Consider the following 23,089-nt stretch of genomic DNA (forward strand, 5'->3'; position numbering starts at 1 on the left):
CATCCTATCCAAGCCATTCATTATCTTGTACGTTTCTATTAGATCTCCCCTCAACCTCCTAAACTCCAATGAATATAATCCCACGATCCTCAGACGTTCATCGTATGTTAGGCCTACCATTCCTGGGATCATCCGTGTGAATCTCCGCTGGACCCGCTCCAGTGCCAGTATGTCCTTCCTGAGGTATGGGGCCCAAAATTGCTCACAGTATTCTAAATGGGGCCTAACTAGTGCTTTATAAAGCCTCAGAAGTACATCCCTGCTTTTATATTCCAAGCCTCTTGAGATAAATGACAACATTACATTTGCTTTCTTAATTACGGACTCAACCTGCAAGTTTACCTTTAGAGAATCCTGGACTAGGACTCCCAAGTCCCTTTGCACTTTAGCATTATGAATTTTGTCACCGTTTAGAAAATAGTCCATGCCTCTATTCTTTTTTCCAAAGTGCAAGACCTCGCACTTGCCCACGTTGAATTTCATCAGCCACTTCTTGGACCATTCTCCTAAACTGTCTAAATCTTTCTGCAGCCTCCCCACCTCCTCAATACTACCTGCCCCTCCACCTATCTTTGTATCATCGGCAAACTTGGCCAGAATGCCCCCAGTCCCGTCATCTAGATCGTTAATATATAAAGAGAACAGCTGTGGCCCCAACACTGAACCCTGCGGGACACCACTTGTCACCGGTTGCCATTCCGAAAAAGAACCTTTTATCCCAACTCTCTGCCTTCTGTCTGACAGCCAATCGTCAATCCATGTTAGTACCTTGCCTCGAATACCATGGGCCCTTATTTTACTCAGCAGTCTCCCGTGAGGCACCTTGTCAAAGGCCTTTTGGAAGTCAAGATAGATAACATCCATTGGCTCTCCTTGGTCTAACCTATTTGTTATCTCTTCAAAGAACTCTAACAGGTTTGTCAGGCACGACCTCCCCTTACTAAATCCATGCTGACTTGTCCTAATCCGACCCTGCACTTCCAAGAATTTAGAAATCTCATCCTCAACGATGGATTCTAGAATTTTGCCAACAACCGAGGTTAGGCTAATTGGCCTATAATTTTCCATCTTTTTTCTTGTTCCCTTCTTGAACAGGGGGGTTACAACAGCGATTTTCCAATCCTCTGGGACTTTCCCTGATTCCAGTGACTTTTGAAAGATCATAACTAACGCCTCCACTATTTCTTCAGCTATCTCCTTTAGAACTCTAGGATGTAGCCCATCTGGGCCCGGAGATTTATCAATTTTCAGACCTTTTAGTTTCTCTAGCACCTTCTCCTTTGTGATGGCAACCATATTCAACTCTGCCCCCTGACTTTCCTGAATTGTTGGGATATTACTCATGTCTTCTACTGTGAAGACTGACGCAAAGTACTTATTAAGTTCCTCAGCTATTTCCTTGTCTCCCATCACTAGATTACCAGCGTCATTTTGGAGCGGCCCAATGTCTACTTTTGCCTCCCGTTTGTTTTTAATGTATTTAAAGAAACTTTTACTATCATTCCTAATGTTACTGGCTAGCCTACCTTCATATTTGATCCTCTCCTTCCTTATTTCTCTCTTTGTTATCCTCTGTTTGTTTTTGTAGCCTTCCCAATCTTCTGACTTCCCACTACTCTTTGCCACATTATAGGCTCTCTCTTTTGCCTTGATGCATTCCCTGACTTCCTTTGTCAGCCATGGCTGCCTAATCCTCCCTCTGATAACCTTTCTTTTCTTTGGGATGAACCTCTGCACTGTGTCCTCAATTACTCCCAGAAACTCCTGCCATTGCTGTTCTACTGTCTTTCCCACTAGGCTCTGCTTCCAGTCGATTTTTGTCAGTTCCTCCCTCATGCGCCTGTAATTACCTTTATTTAACTGTAAAACCTTTACATCTGATTCTACCTTCTTTCTTTCAAATTGCAGACTGAATTCTACCATATTATGATCGCTGCTTCCTAAGTGTTCCCTTACTTTAAGGTCTTTTATCAATTCTGGCTCATTACATAACACTAAGTCCAGAATAGCCTGTTCCCTCGTGGGCTCCATCACAAGCTGTTCCAAAAAGCCATCCTGTAAACATTCAATGAATTCCCTTTCTTTGGGTCCACTGGCAACATTATTTACCCAGTCCACCTGCATATTGAAGTCCCCCATGATCACTGTGACCTTGCCTTTCTGACATGCCCTTTCTATTTCGTGGTGCATTTTGTGCCCCTGGTCCTGACCACTGTCAGGAGGCCTGTACATAACTCCCATTATGGTTTTTTTGCCTTTGTGGTTCCTCAACTCTACCCACACAGACTCCACATCGTCTGACCCTATGTCGTTTAGTGCTATTGATTTAATTTCATTTCTAATTAACAAGGCAACCCCGCCCCCTCTACCCACCTCTCTGACTTTTCGATAGGTTGTAAATCCCTGGATGTTTAACTGCCAGTCCTGAACCCCCTGCAACCACGTCTCTGTGATGCCTACCACATCATACCTGCCAGTCACAATCTGGGCCACAAGCTCATCTACCTTGTTCCGTACACTGCGGGCATTTAAATATAGCACCTTTAATTCCCTATTGACTGTCCCTTTTTGTTTTCTTAGTGTGGTGTACCTTGGTTTACTGAGCCTTTCCATACACTGTGTCATATTTTGTGACACCATAACCCTTAATTCCTTTATTCTTCAAAAAACTATCTATCTTTATCTTAAAAACATTTAATGAAGGAGCCTCTACTGCTTCACTGGGCAAGGAATTCTATAGATTCACAACACTTTGGGCGAAGAAGTTCCTTCTAAACTCAGTCCTAAATCTGCTTCCCCTTATTTTGAGGCTATGCCCCCTAGTTCTGCTTTCACCTGCCAGTGGAAACAGCCTGCCCACATCTATCCTATCTGTTCCTTTCATAATTTTATATGTTTCTATAAGATGAAAATGAAATGAAATGAAATCCCCCCTCATCCTTCTAAATTCCAACGAGTACAATCCAAGTCTACTCAACCTCTCCTCGTAATCCAACCCCTTCAGGTCTGGAATTAACCTAGTGAATCTCCTCTGCACACCCTCCAGTGCCAGTACGTCCTTTCTCAAATAAGGAGACCAAAACTGAACACAATACTCCAGGTGTGGCCTCACTAACACCTCATACAATTGCAGCATAACCTCCCTAGTCTTAAACTCCATCCCTCTAGCAATGAAGGACAAAATTCCATTTGGCTTCTTAATCACCTGTTGCACCTGTAAACCAACTTTTTGCGACTCATGCACTAGCACACCCAGGTCTCTCTGCACAGCAGCACAGGATCATTTAAATAATAATCCCGTTTGCTGTTATTCCTACCAAAATGGATAACCTCACATTTACCAGCATTGTATTCCACCTTCCAGACCCTAGGCCATTCACTTAACCTATCCAAATCCCTCTGCAGACTTCCAGTATCCTCTGCACTTTTCGCTTGACCACTCATCTTAGTGTCGTCTGCAAACTTGGACACATTGCCCTTGGTCCCCAACTCCAAATCATCTACGTAAATTGCGAACAATTGTGAGCCCCACATTGATCCCTGAGAGACATCACTAGCTACTGATTGCCAACCAGAGAAACACCCATTAATCCCCACTCTTTGCTTTCTATTAATTAACCAATCCTCTATCCATGCTACTACTTTACCCTTAATGCCATGCATCTTTATCTTATGCAGCAACCTCTTGTGTGGCACCTTGTCAAAGGCTTTCTGGAAATCCAGATATACCACATCCAGGGGCTCCCCATTATCTACTGCACTGGTAATGTCCTCAAAAAATTCCACTAAATTAGTTAGGCATGACCTGCCCTTTATAACCCATGCTGCGTCTGCCCAATGGGGAAATTTCTATCCAGATGCCTCGCTATTTCTTCCTTGATGATACATTCCAGCATCCTCCCTAGTACCGAAGTTAAGCTCACTGGTCTATAATTATCCGCTCTCTGCCTTCCTCCTTTTTAAACAGTGGTGTCACGTTTGCTAATTTCCAATCCGCTGGGACCACCCCAGAGTCTAGTGAATTTTGCTAAATTATCACTGGTGCATTTACAATTTCCCTAGCCATCTCTTTTAGCACTCTGGGATGCATTCCATCAGGACCAGGAGTCTTGTCTACCTTTAGCCCCATTAGCTTGCCCATCACTACCTCCTTAGTGATAACAATCCTCTCAAGGTCCTCACCTGTCATAGCCTTATTTCTATCAGTCACTGGCATGTTATTTCTGTCTTCCACTGTGAAGACCGACCCAAAAAACCTGTTCAGTTCCTCAGCCATTTCCTCATCTCCCATTATTAAAACTCCCTTCTCATCCTCTAAAGCAGTGCTTCTCAAAGTGTGGTACGCGTACCGGTGCTGGTACGTGGGCCATCGTCTGCCGGTACTTGGAGTGTTTCCAGAAAAGAAAGAGACAGTAATCCTGGATTGGCTTGTTTCGCTCACCGGTCCCTGGCACATTGAAAACAAAAAATGCCGGTACGCCACATCAGATAGTTTGAGATGCACTGCTCTAAAGGACTAATATTTACCTTCGCCACTCTTTTTTGTTTTATATATTTTTACTATCTGTTTTTATATTCTGAGCAAGTTTACTCTCACAATCTATCTTACTCTTCTTTATAGCTTTTTTAGTAGCTTTCTGTTGCCCCCTAAAGATTTCCCAGTCCTCTAGTCTCCCACTAATCTTTGCCACTTTGCATGCTTTTTCCTTCAATTTGATACTCTCCCTTATTTCATTGGATATCCATGGTCAATTTTCCCTCTTTCTACCATCCTTCCTTTTGGTTGGTATCAACCTTTGCTGATCACTGTGAAAAATCGCTTGGAAGGTTCTCCACTGTTCCTCAACTGTTCCACCATAAAGTTTTTGCTCCGAGTCTACCTTAGCTAGTTCTTCTCTCATCCCATTGTAATCCCTTTTGTTTAAGCACAAAACACGAGTATTTGAATTCACCTTCTCACTGTCCATCTGTGTTTTAAATTCCACCATATTGTTATTGCTCCTTCCGAGAGGATGCCTAACTATGAGATCATTAATCAATCCTGTCTCATTACACAGGACAAGATCTAGGACCGCTTGTTCCCTCTTAGGTTCCATTACATACTGTTCTAGGAATCTATCGCGGATACATTCTATAAACTCCTCCTCAAGGCTGCCGTGACCGACCTGGTTAAACCAATCAACGTGTAGATTAAAATCCCCCATGATAACTGCTGTACCATTTTTACATGCATCCGTTATTTCTTTGTTTATTGCCTGCCCCACCATAACGTTACTACTGTATTTGGTGGCCGATAGACTACTCCTATCAGTGACTTTTTCACCTTACTATTCCTGATTTCCACCCAAATGGATTCAACCTTACCCTCCATAGCACCGATGTCATCCCTTACTATTTCCCAGATGTCATCCTTAAATAACAGAGCTACACCACCTCCCTTACCATCCATTCTGTCCTTCCGAATAGTTTGATACCCGTGGATATTTAACTCCCAGTCGTGACCATCCTTTAACCATGTGTCAGTAATGGCCACTAAATCTTGGTCATTCACGATGATTTACACCATCCACTCATTTACCTTATTCCGAATACTACAAGCATTCAGGTAAAGCACACTTATGTTGGTTTTATTACCTCTGTTTTGAATCTTAACACCTCGATCAGTAACCTCTCCTAAGTTATATTTCCTCTTAACTTTTCTCCTAATTTTCCTTGTCGTTGAACCCATATCTTCATGTAACAACCTGCCACGTCGCTTACCATTAATGTCTTTACTTCCAGTTTTATTCCTTTTAGTATTACTGGGCCTATTCACTGAGCTCCCCTCAGTCACTGTACCTTGTACTGTCGCCCTTTTTGATTTTTGACCATTGGGTCTCTGCCTTACACTTTCCCCCTTACTTCCTTTTGCTTCTGTCCCTGTTTTACTATCTTCCAACTTCCTGCATCGGTTCCCATCCCCCTGCCACATTAGTTTAAACCCTCCCCAACAGCTCTAGCAAACACCCCCCCCCCCCCCCCACCCCCCTAGGAATAGGAACAGGAGCAGGCCACTCGGCCTTTCAAAGCCGCTCCGCCATTGAATCTGGCTGACCCTCTATCTCAACAGCATACTCCAGTGCACCCCCCATACCCCTTGTCACCTTTGGCATCTAGGAATGTTTCTTAAATGTATTCAGTGACAGACTTTTGTGGTAGAGAATTGCACAGGTTTAACACCCTCTGAGGGAAGAGGCTTCTCTTCATCTAAAGGGCGCACCCCGGATAGTGAGACTGTGACCCCTTGTTCGAGACCCCCCACCCCCACCACCAACCAGGCAGAGGAAGCAACATCTCTGCACCCAGTCTGTCTAAAATTTATACATTTCAATGAAATCTCTTCTCATTCTTCAAAATGTCTGTTAACGCAGGCCTAATCGACCCAATCTTTCCTCATATGACAATCCTGCCAGCCCAGGAATCAGCCTGGTGAACCTTCGCCGCACTCCCTCTGTGGCAGGTGTATCCTTTCTCAGGTAAGGAGACCAAAACTGCACACAGTACTCCAGGTGTGGTCTCACCAATGCTCTGTACAGCTGCCCCTTTGCTCCTGCACTCAGGTTCTCTTGCAATGAAGGCCTTCCTAACCGCTTGTTGTACCTGCATGCTTGCCTTCAGTGACTGGTGTACAAGGGCGCTCTGGTCAACATTTCCTAATCTATCACCACTTAACTGTGTAAACAGTGCCTGGCCCTCCCCCTCCAGACCCCTGTCCAACTTGTGAACTGTATGTACCCTCGTGAAGAAGAAATGGCCGACATAAATAAACGAGTGTGGTGATCAAGTGCCTAGAAGTACAAAGAAGTACAAAGAACTTAGGAACATTGGGGCTGGTTTAGCATAGGGCTAAATCGCTGGCTTTGAAAGCAGACCAAGGCAGGCCAGCAGCACAATTCAATTCCCGTACCAGGCTCCCCAAACAGGCGCCGGAATGTGACGACTAGGGGATTTTCACAGTAACTTCATTTTGAAGCCTACTTGTGACAATAAGCGATTTTAATTTCAGAAGGCGATGTAGCGAGTCCTGAATGTGGGACACGATCTAACGGGAAAAAACAGAGCCCCATTTCGGGCATATTTAGTGGGTGTTTCTCGGTGCCCCCAGTGCCGTGGCAACCCAAGGGCATGGAGTGACTTCAATGGGAAATCCCATTGACAAGTGTCAGCAATGAGAGAACCCTCCGCCAGCGAACGACGCCCGGCCGTGAAACACGTGGGTAGGGGGACAGGAGAATCCCGCCCTCTGTGGTCGTGAAGGGTTCTAGTTAAACAAAAGTGTTTCTTTTTCTCTTTTATTTTGTGGAACAGCTGCTCCTACTCTGTAGTAATTCTGAAAAGACTTCAGTAATATCCCAGAATTGATCGCTGTACTATTCAGTATGTGCATAAACTGGAACTCGGGAATGGTTTCCTTAAATAGATGTGGCATTTAAAGAAATCATTATAATGCTCCATTGTATCCGATAAACATTTAACCTGATGTGGACTGGCTTGTTGAAAGTGATCATCGTTCAACAAACGTTAGTGAGTGGGAACAGAGGGGTCGTTTCTGACTCTTTCCACGCAGATGAATATACCCAACACTACAGAGTATGCCAGCTTTGGATCACAGACATCTGTGCAAACCCTACTACAGGTTGAAATCAGCTCCCGGCATACACACAGACTTTTACGAGGCACAAGGAGACACTAGCAAGGAAAACATAGAAGATAAAGAAACACAAATGAAATAAGAAAAGGATTTTCATTATGCAAAAGGTCCTTTAGATGAACGTGTAACTCAAGCTATACCCAATCATTGGAGCTATAATGGTTTCTATCTTGCCTTTGAAATGAAACAATCAACTCAGAATCTAATAAGCCTTTAGGCATTAAAACTGACACTGGTTGAATTTTATCCAATTTATCTTTCAACCAGTGTGTAATTCACTTCCATGCAAATCATTTGTTGTTAAACCTTCATTCTCCCAGTGAGAGATCAGGTCAGGGCCTGAATTTAATTTGCAGGCCTAGCTTTGATTTTTCTTTTAGCCGTGTCTAAAGCTCAAACTATCCGGGGTCAGGACTGATTCGGCACAGCAGGTTATCTATCCATTTAATACGAGGAGGGCATGGGTTGGGAGGGGTGGGGTTGTGGGGGAGGTGGGGGGTGTTGGAGGTAAGGGCGCATGCGGGTGCCTGGGAAAGGAAAGCACATTTATTCCAGCTGATCCATTATGAAATTAACAGTCATTGAAAAAAAATGAAAATCGCTTATTGTCACGAGTAGGCTTCAATGAAGTTACTGTGAAAAGCCCCTCGTCGCCACATTCCGGCGCCTGTCCGGGGAGGCTGGTACGGGAATCGAACCGTGCTGCTGGCCTGCTTGGTCTGCTTTAAAAACCAGTGATTTAGCTGAGTGAGCTAAACCAGCCCCATTTTGCCAACATCTTTTAACTTGTCCCTTTATTTTAATATGTTGTAATATCATGAACTATAGAACTAAACGATAGAACTTTCGAAATTAGAAATGAGATGAGGAGGAACTACTTCTCGCAGAGGGTGGTGAATTTGTGGAACTCGCTGCCCCATAGTGTGGTGGAATGTGAGTCATTAAATGGTTTTGAGAAGGATTTAGATGTGACAAAAGAACTGGTTATAGGGATATGGGGAAAATGTAGGGAGATAGATTTGACATCACGAAGAGATCAGCCATGATCTGATTGAATGGCGGAGCAGGCTCGAAGGGCTGAATTGCTGACTTCTCTTCCTAATTCCTATGTTCCTAACTATAAGCAACACCTTTACTCTTCTGTGACAGGCTGTCATAAACTGGGAACCTGTTCTGGACCTGCATGTTCATCTTAATGCTCCTCAATGCATATTGAGCCTGGACCCCACTCTTTCCAGGCAATGAATCCTTGCATATAGTGCATGCCTGGGTGTTTGAGGCACACACACGTGAATACATTTTGTTGGATGCACGGATAAGCTTCCTTGGGTTTTCTGTTGAGAGCAAGTCAAGTATTGCGCAAATAATAACTTGCATTTGTACAGCATCTTTAATGTTGTCAACCTCTCCAAGGTGCTTAACTGGAGCATTGCGAAACAAAATTTGACATTGAGTCACATAAGGAGGTATCAGGACAGATAGACCAGCAGCTTTGTCAAAGAGTTAGATTTTAAACAGCCCCCTAAAAGGGGAGTTAGAATAGAGGGCGGGATTTTCCAATCCGGCGCACTCAAGGACCCGGAATTCCCAACCAAGGGCAACAGACTTTTTAATGGTCCATTACATTGTCTGTCTTTCCCATGATGATTCCTGCGGTGGGTGGCACTGGAAAACTTACCACAGAGAGTTGGAGAGGCTTAGGGAGGAATTTCTGGAAATTAGGACGAAGGCAGCTGGAGGCACAACCTCCTCTGGCAGAGCGATGAAACTCAGGGATGTGCAAAACACCAGAAATAGAGGAGTGCCGAGATCTCAGAGGATTGTAATGCTGGATAAGATTACAGAGATTTGGGGATGGGGGGTGGGGGGTGGGGGTGGGGGGGGGGGGGGGAGACGAGGTGGTAGTTGGCAAGGTCATGGAAGTAAATATAAAAGGCTGAAAATGATAAGGTCATTGTGGTATTATCATAGCTATAATGACTGCAAGGATTAATGAAATGTCTAGAGATACAAGTATATGAGGCATTGATGCTAAGCCTTGTGGGGAGAGAGAGTAGTCCAGGAGTTATCGAGAGACAGACAGAAGTATTGATTGTGTGAGTAAGAGCAGATCATAGTTTATAACAGTACTAAGATTAGTTGTAGATGAATGTAGTTTGTTTGTTAACAATCAACTATGTATTATTTAGAAATACGTGTCAAATCCAAATTAGTGGTGTTAATAAATTTATAGCTTTGTTTAGGTTCAAGCTATTTTCTAGACATATAATTTACAGTGCAGAAGGAGGCCATTTGGCCCATCGAGTCCACACCGGGCAGACCAACCCACCTAAACCCACACCTCGACCCTAACCCCACAACCCAGTAACCCCACCTAATCGCCTAATCTTTTTTTTTTGAACACGATGGGCAATTTAATATGGCCAACTCACCTGGCCTGCACATCTTTGGACTGTGGGCGGAAACCGGAGCACCCGGAGGAAACTCACGCACACACGGGGAGAACGTGCAGACTCCACACATATACATACACATACCCAGCAGGGAATCAGACCTGGGACCCTGGCACTGTGAAGCAACTGTGCTAACCATTGTGCTACCGTGCAGCCCTTTTGTGGTCTTTGTGAACACTATGCCAACCATCCTGAACTAAGCAACACAAAGACCACCACAGTCATGACATTAGCAGACTGCGAGCAATTGAGGCCATCGAGCACAGCATTATAAACATGAATGTGTCTTGGTGCGGCAGCGTGGCGGGGTTGTTAGAACCGCTGCCTCATAGAGGCCCAGGTTCAATTCCGGCATTGGGTAACTGTGCAGAGTTTACATGTTCTTCCCCCCCGTCTACATGGGTTTCCTCCGGGTGCTCCGGTTTCCTCCCACAGTCCAAAGTTGTGAAATTTAGGCGGATTGACCATGCTAAGAATTGTTCCCTGGTGTCCAAAGATGTGCAGGTTAGGTGGGGTTATGGGAATAGGGCGGGGGAGTAGGCCTAGGTAGGGTGCCCTTTCTGAGGGTCAGTACAAACTTGATGGGTCGAATAGCCTCCTTCTGCACTGTCGTGATGCTATGGATTCTAAATTATAATAATACTCTTTATTAGTGTCACAAGTAGGCTTATATTAACACTGCAATGAAGTTAGGGAAGAGGCAGCAGAGTCTGAATGAGCTGAAGTTTACAGAGAGGTGTGGGAGATATTCAAGGTTTCCAACCTTGGAATTGGCAATAGCGACAGCAAAGATGATGCATTGCAGACAGAATGCAGAGCTGGGTGCCTCCAGAGCAGGACAGCTCAGCACAATGTCTGGCATCCCCTACAGTATACAGAACCCCTTTTGATTAAATACTTATTGTATTTGGATCCGAGAGTTCTAAATTAATGGGAAGGAGGTATACAGATCTCGGGGCGAGGAGCTAATGCATCTTCTTGGTCTTAAAATGCAGCATTAGCAATATCATATATACATTAGATAGGGCTCTTTGATAGGTCACTGAATTACTGCTATCATCATTTTCCCAAGGGCAGCATCATGAGCTGTAATCTATCTTGCTAAAAATGCTTTTATTCACATTACTATTATCGGGAGTGCAATGTTTTATACTTTACTGCAGCACCATATTATTAGTTAGTAAAATGCTTAGATGGTGAAATGATTTGGTGCTCATTTTGCATTGATCAATGAAGGAATACTGAGAGTTCACAGTGTAGATAGATCAGGGCAATACCAGGAAACCAAATATTTTTATCTTGAGATGAGTCTCAAGATTAGGAACTAATTCTAATGATTAAAAGGAGAGTTCATCAGGATTCTGAAGTGTTTTGGTAAATTGAGCAGTGACAGACCACTCTGATGGATGACTTGGTGGAAAGGGATTTTCAATTTAAAACTATTCTGAAGAGAGCGAAGAGGAACAGTAAGAGACATATCTTAATGCAGAGAGTTGTAAGGACAGAGTGTATCTTTTTTTAAATTTAGGGTATTCAATTATTATTTTTCCAATTAAGGGGAAATTTAGCGTGGCCAATTGACCTAACTCACACATCTTTGGGTTGTGGGGGTAAAACCCATGCCGACTCGGGGGAGAATGTGCAAACTCCACACGGACAGTGACCCAGGGCCGGGATTCGAACCCGGGTCCTCAGCGCTGTAGTCCCAGTGCTAACCACTGCGCCACATGCCGCCCCAGGAGAGGGCATGTTGGAACTTACATTTATATTGTACCTTTTGCAACATGTCTGGAAAACAAAGATAGTTTTAAGGGATGGGGTATTGGTAAATAGCAGAAATAAGGTATAGTTTTAAGTGAGTTTAATTTAGTGTTGCTGTGTAAGGGTAGTTAGATTTATGCTGGACAAAGATGGTCGAAAATCTGGGGGTTTTGATTTTGGGGCGGCACGGTGGCACAGTGGTTAGCGCTGCTGCCTCACAGTGTCAGGCACCCGGGTTTGATTCCGACCTCGGGGGACCGTCTGTGTGGAGTTCCTCCGGGTGCTCCGGTTTCCTCCCACAGTCCAAAGATGTGCAGGTTAGGTGGATTGGCCATGATAAATTGCCCTACATGTCCAAAGGTGGGATCACAGGGATAGAGTGGGGATTGGGCCTGTGTAGGGTGGTCTTTCGAGTGGTAGGTGCAGACTCGATGGGCTGAATGGTCTCCTTCTGCACAGTAGGGATTCTATGCATTCAAACTGTGTTTCTAGTGTGCTTCGAGTGGTTACTGCATGAAAAGTAAGTAAAAACTGTGGAGAAGTACAAAATCATTGCTTAGAATTGGATGCCCTTGTAAGGTAGGAAGGCGTTTGCGTTTATGTGAGCAACATTCATTGGCAGTTGGAGATCGGTAGTGAGAGAGAAGGCAGATCTCACAGCTTTGGAAGGCTAGAGAGGGAATGTCCCCCACAGCTTTGCTAGAAGAAAAGCTATACCACGGAGTAATGATTAAGAAAACACGTGGTGTAGCATGGTGACGCAGTGATTAGCACTGCTGCCTCAAGGCTCCGAAGGGTCACTCTCCGTGTGGAGTTTGCACATTCTCCCCATGTTTGCGTGGGTTTCACCCACACAACCCAAAGATGTGCAGGGTGGGTGGATTGGCCAGGCTAAATTGTCCCTTAATTGGAAAAAAATGAATTAGGTACTCTAAATTTATTTAAAAAAAAAGAAAACAAGTGCAGAGATCGAAAGAACTGCCAGTTAAAGCAACCAGAGAAATGAAGAGTAGTTTCCAAGAAGTCTGAAGTTATCGGAATTGAGGAACTGGGAGCCAAAACAAATTATTGTTCAGTAAAGTTACAGAGAGTTGCACAGGCATTGTATTGTGAGAGGCCAGAAAGATATCTGCAGTAGTTCTAAGGTTTGTGACAAGTTACTACGGTTTGTGAGACACTGTTTGATAGTCTTGTGGAAATCTGTGGCTGGACCTTGGAGTTTGTGTAAAAGCCATTCAGACAGGAAACCGGAAGGGGGAGGTGTAAAACCTTATAAGCAAATCGTTGATGGAGGCAGCTGAAGAAAAACATAATTTAAAAGAAGATTTGAAAGTGCATCTTTTTAAAAGCGGTATTTGAAATCACCTGTTTGGAAGCCGGAGTTCAGTGAGACAAGGTGGCTCACAGTGTAAGAATCATCCGGGGGGACATTGAAGGGACATCCACAGAAATTCACTCGGGCTCCGAGTGGAGTGAGTTTGACGACGCACAGCCTGTGTGTTTAAAGGGACTGTGTATGACTGAAACCATTACTGCCCAACATATACCTTGTAACCCGTGTCAATCTTAAAACCTGTGTCTATTCATAAAGCTAAGGGGGAGTGAAGGAGTATTGCATTTGTTATATTTCTTCTTGTCCGCAAATAAAAAAGGTATTGGGCGGGATTCTCCGACCCTGGGCTCGGCCGGAGAATCGGCGGGCAGGGGCGCGATTCACGCGACGGTCACCGGAGAATTGGTACCATTGGCACCGGCGTGGTCAGTACACCGCCGGTCAGGGGCCGCTCAATGCGGCCCCGCTGGCGATTCTCCCTGCGCAATGGGTTGAGTGGCCGCCGAGATATGCCGAGTCCCGCCGGCGCTGTCCACATGTGTCCTACCCGGCGGGACCTCGGCGTCCATCCTGCGGGAGGCGGCCTGGTGGGGGGGAGGGGGCATCCGACCCTGAAGGGGGCCTCCACGGTGGCCGGACCTGCGATCGGGGCTTAACGATCGGCGGGCGGGCTTCTCCTGGTGGGGCCTATGCTCCTCCACGCCAGGCCCCTGTAGCTCTCCGCCATGTTGAGTCGGAGTCGCGCGGAGAAGGAAATCCATACACATGCGCAGACTCGCGCTGCCCGTTCTGATGCCGGTATCGGCAGCTGGAGCTACGTGAGTCGCTCCAGTGCCGTGCTGGCCCCCTGTGGGGCGCAGGATCGCTGCTCCTCGGGGCCTGTTGACGCCGTCGTAAAACGCGACGGTGTTTACGATGGCATCAACACTTAACCTCAGGATCAGGGAATCCCGCCCATTATCCGCAAAGAAAAAAAGTATGGAGGTGGAGGTGCCAGTTAATCTTTTTAAAACATACAGTGAACAGCTTAGCAACCATCAATTCAAATACAACCTCCCAATTAATACAACGCTCTAAGTAATCCTTAAACCTTCCTTTGAACATCCAAAAGACAAAAAACCCTTTTTACAAAAGCACATCAGGTTTAAATTCTCTACTGAGAGCAGTTATCACTCTGAATTCACCAAATGATCTAGAGATAGTCTTTAGATTGCAGAGAGATCAAAATTACACCTTCTTTGGCTGGCTGCAGCTCCAACACTGAACAAAACTAAAAAACACAGACACACCCAAGCTTTTCCTCAAAGTGAAACTAAAAAGCAGAACCAGAGCTCAGCTCCACCCACACTCTGACATCACTGAGCAGACAAACATTTCTTAAAGTGACATTCCCATGACACACATGTTGCTGAAATTGACACAAATTTACTATAATAATTGTTCAATCCTAAAAACGACCTCAGTTGTGTTCCATTCCTAGGTTGTGGTGCTTCAATTGCTGTTATTTTGTTGGCTCCATGTGCAAGCCATCTTTGTCGATGATGTGACCCAGGTAATTTATGGATGGTTTGAAAAAGTTGCACATTTCCTTACTACCTCTCAGGTTGTGGCTCTGTAAACCCTTCAAAGTAGCTTCCAAATTCTTCAAGTGCTCCTGTTCACTTGAACCTGTGATGTGTATGTCATCTAAATAACATTGCACCCCATTCAGCTAACTTAGAATTTGATCCATGGTTCTCTGAAAAAGAGTAGGACCAGATGTTATTTCCAAGGAACTCTTCTGTGATGAAACAGACCTTTGTGTGTCACAATGGTGAGTAGTGGTTGTGATTCGACAGCCACATTCATCTGCAGATATGCTCGTGAAAGATCAATTTTACTGAATTTCTGTCCCTCATAAAGTTCAGGAAACAAATTTTCAATCAGCGGCAGTGGATAATGATCCTTGCACCACACTGGGTTAATGTTTTTAAATCTCCGCATATTCTCAATGAGCTTTCAATGAGGTATTAGTACAGGAACGATTGGTGTCACCCAATCACTTGGAACAACAGGTTCAATGACTCCTGTTTGGGCTAGTCTTTCTAGTTCTTCTTCAACTTTTGGCCCAATAGCTTATAGTATGGTTCTAGCACGGAGACATTTTGGTGTGTTGTTTGGCTTAATTTTTAGGTGCATCTCAACTCCAGTCATAGACCCTAGCAAATCTTCGAACACCTTCTCATACTTCCACAGAAGTTGTTGCAAGTTGCTTTTTGAATCCACAAGTTGTTTTACTGCTTCCCAGTTGAGTCTAACCTTCGCCAATGATGTTCCGTCAATAAAGCAGAAACATTTCCATGGACAATGTGAAGAAGCAGCTTTGCTGTCTGCCCATTTGCCTCTACGTTCACCATAATATATCCTTTTAATAGTACAATCTCTTCAGTGTACATCCTTAGGATTAACTTTGGCATTTTTTGATGCAGGCACCCCTCTGCCTGATGCTGAGTCCCTTGACCAGGCACTGAGTGCTTTTGAATAAGAGATCCCTTGCTGAGAGACCGCCAGCAATCTGCATCGGTTTGCTTCTTGTGCATCCTGTGTGGCGGCAGGCCGCTCACTTTTTGTTGATGGCAGCGGGAAGAGGCCCTTAACTGGGCATTAATTGCCCCTGAAGGACCTCGATTGGTGGCGGGGTGGGAAGACAATCCATGGTCTAAACCCTCCATCGACATTATCAGGGTGGAGGCGGCAAGGTAGCGGGGTTCCCAGCTGATCCGCCCCACCAGATCTGTTGTGGGCGAACAGCATAAGGTAACCACCCATTAACTCTTAACTGCCCTCTGAAATGGCCTCACCACTACTTCCTTAAGGACAATTAGCGATGGGCAATAAATGCTGTTTTGCCAATGATGGCTAAATTCTGTGAAGAAAAAGGGAGAACTGTGAGGTACTGAAAGTGGCAACAGATCTGATTAAGTCAACCACTGGCATCCTGAAGCAACATTTGATCTGTCTGGTCAGTTTGGGAGGAGTCTTTCAGTCCAGCGTAGAGTGAATTTGACTCGCCATGAACTGTGCAGCAGTAAGAAAGTTGAGTCTTTCAGGAGGCGACGAGGACATTCAATGGGCAAGGAAGAAATTGCCAACCCATCTGTCTTCTCAGAGGCAGAGATGTGAGCTGGCAACTGCAATCCTGTTTTCTTTCCAAGTCCCTGGCCTTGTAAGACTGCAATATTCATTTTGATGGGGTTGTTTATCTTCAACAGTTGAATCATGCCAAAACACACATTGCCCTCTGTCACTGTCACTGATGGAGCACATTGCTTATACCACACTCACTCACATGGAACAGGACACACTGATGGATGGCTCAAGTGGTTTATTTGTTTTATCATATGACACGACTAATTCATGGTACATAAATAAGATCATGCTTCCACTTGGATTTTCATCACCCCAGATAAAAACAATGCACAATTGGCTGTAGTTTACAAAGAAAATAAATGGTTTCCTCTCCTTACACATTCTGCCGAGAAAGAGCAGTTTTCCTTACAAATTTCTGGTTGGGAAATGAATAAATCCACCACAGGCACCTGTGGTGATCCTTGTGAGGGGTTTCTAGTATGGAAGGCATAGTGATAGAGGCAGCATGGTAGCATAGTGTTAGCGCAATGGCTTCACAGCACCAAGGTCCCAGGTTCGATTCCCGGCTTGGGTCACTGTCTGTGCAGAGTCTGCACGTTCTCCCCGGGTCTGCGTGGGTTTCCTCCGGGTGCTCCGGTTTCCTCCCACAGTCCAAAGGTGTGCAGGGGTAGGTGGATTGGCCATGTTAAATGATCCTGAGTGTCCAAAAATGTACGGTAAGGTGGGGTTACGGGGATAAGGTGGAAGTGTAGAGATAGGGGGGAGGTGTGGGCTTAGTCAGGGTGCTCTTTCCAAGGGTTGGTGAAGATTCGATGGGCCGAATGGCCTCCTTCTGCACTGTAAATTCTGTGATCACAAAAACACTTGAAGCTCCTTTTTAGAACTAAACTAATATAATTTACACTACTAAATTAGAGTTCGACACTTATTCCAAGTAGTAAACATATATATAAGAATTAAACTACACACACTAACACTATCTTTATTTACTAATTATGATTATAAAATCTTAACTAGCTCTGCAATACACTTCTAACCTTGTCTTCTTCAACTCCGATCCACTCTCCCCCAGAGATCCAAGAGTCAGTGCAATATATAGTACTGTCCGTTAGCTCCCTCTAGTGGCTAGGCTTAACATAGAACATAGAACAGTACAGCACAGAACAGGCCCTTCGGCCCTCGATGTTGTGCCGAGCCATGATCACCCTACTCAAACCCACGTATCCACTCTATACCCGTAACCCAACAGCCCCCCCTTAACCTTACTTTTTAGGACACTACGGGCAATTTAGCATGGCCAATCCACCTAACCCGCACATCTTTGGACTGTGGGAGGAAACCGGGGCACCCGGAGGAAACCCACGCAGACAGGGGGAGAACGTGCAGACTCTGCATAGGCAGTGACCCAAGCCGGGAATCGAACCTGGGACCCTGGAGCTGTGAAGTATCCGTGCTAACCACCGTGCTACCGTGCCGCCCAGCACCTTTGTTTTAGAACCAGATTCAGGTTCTCTTTTTGTCCCACTGTTTCGGTCTGGCCCACGCAAATATGTTCTCAAAACCATGAGGTCAGCAGAGGTTCACCTTCTGAGCCCTAAGAAAATAAGGCTCCAAAGATGATGCCAAGACTTATGTGGGTACGTGTGAGCCCATGTGTGCCCTCTGTTTCTGAACTAGAATGTGCAAATATAATAGCAAAGGGCAACGTCACAAATAATCACACATTCCTACTTCAATTTCTGCACCTCATCTCATGAAGCTGCTGACTCAATGTTGGGTTCTCCTCCCTCAAGCGGCAACTTATTTTGCGCTGACTTTTTGCTCAACTGAACATTCTATGCCTGGACGCACAGCCAATGGGAGTTCGGAGAAAAGTTGGCCACAGTACGGCATCTCAGCCAAGTCTTTGCCTGCCTCCTGATGGCCACACACACACATGCACATTCCAATCGGTGTCACCGGATAATGACCAGAGGCAGCAGCTTCCCGCTTTTCTTTCTATCCCCTCTTTAGCATCAAGACACTGAGGACAGCGAACTTGCCAAGCTAAGAAATAAGAGCAGGAGTCTGCCATTAGGCCCCATGAGCCTGCTCTGCCAATCAATAAGGCCATGGCTGGTTTATTACCTCTGATGATCAAATTGAAACAAATAAAATTTTTACAGAACCTGACAGGTTACGACGCTGAGAAAATGTTTCCTCTAGCCGAGGAATCACAGCCGCAGATTAATAAGGGAGTAGGACTGAGATGTGGGGGAATTTCTTTACCCAGAGAGTTGTGAATCTTTCAAATTCTGTACCTTAGAGAGCTGTGTCCTCTCAGAGTTGAGTGTTTCAATACAGAGATTGATGGATTGTTGGATACCAAGAGAATAGGACAGAGTGCAGGTTAGTATAGTTGAGATATCAGCCATGATAAGACCATAAGATGTAGGAGCAGAAGTAGGCCATTCAGCCCATTGGGTCTGGTCCGCTGTTCAATTACCCCGAACAGGCGCTGGAATGTGGCGACTAGGGGCTTGTCACAGTAACTTCATTTGAAGCCTACTTGTCATAAGCGATTTTCATTTCACATCATGGCCTCCTGATCGGATATAATTCTCAACTCTACTTTCCCGTCTTGTCCCCATAATCTTTGATCCCCATACTGACTAAAAATCTGTCGACCTCATTCTGGAACATACCTAACCAGCCAACCCCCACAGGTCTCTGCGGTGAAGAATTCCACAGATTCACTGACCTGCAAGAGCAGAAATCCCTCCTCATTCCTTTCTTAAATAGGCGACCCCTTACCCTGAGATTGTCTTCTCTCAACCTCTCAGTATCCACGCTGTCAAGACCCCTGAGAATCCAACAATGACTCAGTAAGGTCACCTCTAATTTTCCTAACCTCCAATGAGTGCTAGCCCAACCTACTCAACCTCTCCTCATGAGAAAATCCCTCTAAACCCAGGATCAACCGACTGAAACTGCTCTGGACTGCCTCCAGCATCAGTTTATCTTTCCTTAGGTAAAGGGACCAAAACTGTTCACAGTATTCCAGGGGGTGAATCCTCCGCCATTCTCCATTCCGTCAACAGCGCACCCCCGCCCGCGGATTTCCCGGCGGGGTGGGGTGGCCACAATGAGAAATCCCTCTCGCCGGCGGTGGGAACAGAGAATCCCGCGCCTGCGACGGCGCGCCGCCGAGGATCACGTGTCTGGGGAGGTGGAGAATTCACCCACAAGTGTGGTATAACTAGTGCCTTGTATAGTTTTAGCAAAGTTTCCTTACTTATATATTCCATTCCCTTTGAATTAAAAGTCAACATTCCAGCTGCCTTCCCCAGTTGAACCTGCATGCAAGCTTTTGGTGATTGTGCACGAGGACCCCCAAATCCCTCTGTGCTGCAGTTTTCTTAGAATGACAGGACAAGCTCCTGGGACAAAGTAATCTACTCCTGATCTATTATTCATTCAAGGGATGTGGGCGTTGCTGGCTTGGCCAACATTTATTGCCCATCCCTAATTTCCCATGAGCAGATAGTGGGTGTGCTGCCTTCTTGAACCGTTCTGGTCCCTGTGGTGTAGGCATACCCGCAGTGCTGTTAGGGAGGGAGTTCCAGATTTTTGACCAAGTAGCAGTGGAGGAATGGCGAGTCGGTTCCAAGTCAGCATGGCAGTTTGGAGGGGAAGTTGTAGGTGATGGTGTCCCCATGTATCTGCTACCTTTGTTCTTCAAGGTGGTCGAAGTCATGGGATTGGAAGGTGCTGCTAAAGGAGCCTTGGTGAGCTCCCGGAGTGCATCTTGTAGATTATACACACTGCTGCCACTGCGTATCAGTGGTGGACGGAGTGAATGTCGAAGGTGATGGATGCGGTGTCAATTAAGCGGGCTGTTTTCTCCTGGACGGCGTCCGTGTCCGACTTTTTGAGTGTTGTTGGAGCTGCACCCATCCAGGCACGTGGAGTGTATTCCATCACATTCCTCGCCATTGCCGGGGATTATGTGGTGTGAATGTTACTTGCCATGTACCAGCTCATGCCTGAATGTTATCCGGTCTTGCTGCATGTGGAAATGCATTGCTCCAGTTATCTGTGGAGTCACAATTGGTGCTGAACATTGTGCAATCATCAGCGAAAACCTCAATTATGACTTTACGATGGAAGGAACGACATTTGTAAAACAACTGAAGATGATTGAGCCTAAGACACTACCATGAAGAACTCTTGCAGTGATGTCCTGGGACTAAGATGATTGCCCTCCAACAACCATGACCATCTTCCATTGTGCCAGGTATGATGCCAAGCAGTGGAGAGATTTCCCCTCACTCCAGCTTTGATCAGGCTCCTGGATGCCACATTTGGTCAAATGCTGCCTCGATGTCAAGGGCAGTCACTCTAACCTCACCTCTTGACTTCAGTTCGTTTGTCCACTTTTGAACCAATGCTGTAATGAGGTCAGGAGTTGTGTGTGACCCTCGCAGAACCCATACTTAGTGTCAGTGAGTAGGTTATTGCTGTGCCAATGTCACTTGATTGCCCTATTGATGACACTTCCATCACTTTATGAGAGAAGGCTAACGGAACGGTAATTGACAGGGTTGGATTTGCTTTTCTTTTGTGTACAGGATATACCTGGACAATATTTCATACTGTCAAGTAGATGCCGATGTTGTAGCTGTACTATAACAGTTAGGCTAGGAGCATGGCCAGTTCTGGAGCACAAGTTTTCAGTTCTATAGCCGGAGTATTGTCAGGGCCTTAAAACCTTTGCAATACCTCATGCCTTCAGCCATGTCTGAACATCATGCAGAGCGAACCTGGTTCCCTCACCAACTGCCGCAGACCCAGTCTAGCAGCTAAGTCCATTAGGACTTAGCCAACTCAATCAGCAATGGTTCTATCCTTGGTAATGGACATTGAAGTTCTCCCATCCAGAGTACATTCTGTGCCCCAGATTTCCTTTCCCATTTGTGAACCAGATGGTTTTTTATGGCAATCGTTTCATGATCTCTTTTACCAAAACCAGCTTTTAATTCCAGATTTATTAATTGAATTGAAGTCCCACCAGTTGCCATGGTGAGGTTTGAACCCAGCTCTCCAGTGCATTAGGCTGGGCCTCTAGATTGCGAGCCTCACCCCAGTTTGGGTTTGAGCACCGGTCTTCTGATTATTAGTCCTGGATTACTAGTCTAGTGTCCGAACCATAGAGCCCCTGAAGTGCAGAAGGAAGCCATTCGGCCCATCAAGTCTGCACCAACCCTCTGAAAAAGCCTCCCACCTAGGCCCATTCCCCACCCTATCCCCGTAACCTCACGTAACCTGCACATCTTTGGACGCTAAGGGGCATCCACCATGATAACAACGGTCCTCAATCACTTAATGCTTCAGCCTCAACAGGGAGCACTGACAGGCCAACCAACTGTGAAGGCAATCAAGGCCATACCCATATCTTTCCTCACCAAAGGTCCAGACGCAAGCACTCTGATCAGGGACTGCTGAATAGTGATCCGAGTGTAGCGCTAACAGTTATACTCAAAGACGAGAGACTAGTACAATAGAGGCTTTATTGCTGTGCGATGCTATTCCTCCATCTGCAACTGTAGACTAAGGTCTGAGTGACTCACACGCATATTTATACACAAGCTCCCTGTGGGCGGAGCTAGCCGGCAGGGGCTTACCGGAGGAACCTGTATTACAGGTACAAGCATACATCCCCCTACTGCAAGTACACATCACTACAGTGGTTATATCACCACACCGAGGAATACTGGCTGTTTTTTCCCTAACTGGGTCGGGTCCTGCAGATTACTGACATGTCCCTCTGAAGTTGAAAACAGCTAATACTACACCAATCAGCGATATATCCTGGGGCACATGAATGGATGCTGGTGGCAGGAGAGGAGGGTACATATCATGGTGTTGTAACATCTCTAACCCCACGAACATTTTTGGGTCATGAAGGTGAAGTCCCTTCATTTTAATGTCAGATTGGGGTGCATCAAGCCTGCCCTTCTGCTGCCACACCCATTCATTGTGGTATAACTTACCAGATGGAGCAGAGAGAGGCTGTTAAATTTCCTCTCCTTTAGAAGGACTCATGAACTGCCTTATCAACCCCACTTGCAAGGGTCCAAGCAGTGAATGAAAATACTTTTTTCGTTGTTCTATTTCCAGGTTAGGGTGTTGGCAGCAGTGGGCGGGTGGGGGGGGGGGGGGGGGGGGGGGGGGGGGGGGGGGGGGGGGGGGGGGGGGGGGAGGGGAGGTGCGGTGAAACACGTAAGTGATGGAGATCACGGCTTTGGGAGGTAGAGCTGATACAGCCTTGGTGAGTTGCTGAAGTCGATGATCAGTTCCTTGGTCTTTCCGACATTTAGCGAGAGGTTGTTTTCCGTGCACCATGCAACCAAGTGATCTATCTCTAATTAAGTAACTAATTAATTAAAATGCTGGTTGTTGCGCTCCAGTGCTTTAAGATGTGACTTATCCCTCATATGTCATTCAGCCATGCTATCTCGGTGGTCAACCTTTACCAAGTTCAAAATAGAATTTAATTGGGTTTGGGCGAGCATAACACTTGAGGTTGCTACTGCTGATGAAGATAATCCTTACGAGATCTGAAGCATTAACAATACTTCCATCATGAGGTACCGCCACAAATATTTTAAATTGACGTTTAGTTTAAGGGCCAGACTTTTGCAATCCAAATTACTGTTGGCATTTCGTGACAATCCTCTGAGA

The 23,089-nt window shown here is 45.6% G+C and overlaps 1 protein-coding gene across 1 annotated transcript in view; it reads right to left on the reverse strand.

Annotated features, from left to right (window-relative positions):
* LOC119974779 (seizure 6-like protein) overlaps nt 1-23,089 on the reverse strand; it is a 398,298-nt gene that overhangs the window by 231,847 nt on the left and 143,362 nt on the right. The gene's annotated exons all lie outside the window — the stretch shown is intronic.

The sequence above is a fragment of the Scyliorhinus canicula genome, chromosome 1, assembly GCF_902713615.1.
Source record: "Scyliorhinus canicula chromosome 1, sScyCan1.1, whole genome shotgun sequence".
Taxonomy (NCBI): Eukaryota; Metazoa; Chordata; class Chondrichthyes; order Carcharhiniformes; family Scyliorhinidae; genus Scyliorhinus; species Scyliorhinus canicula.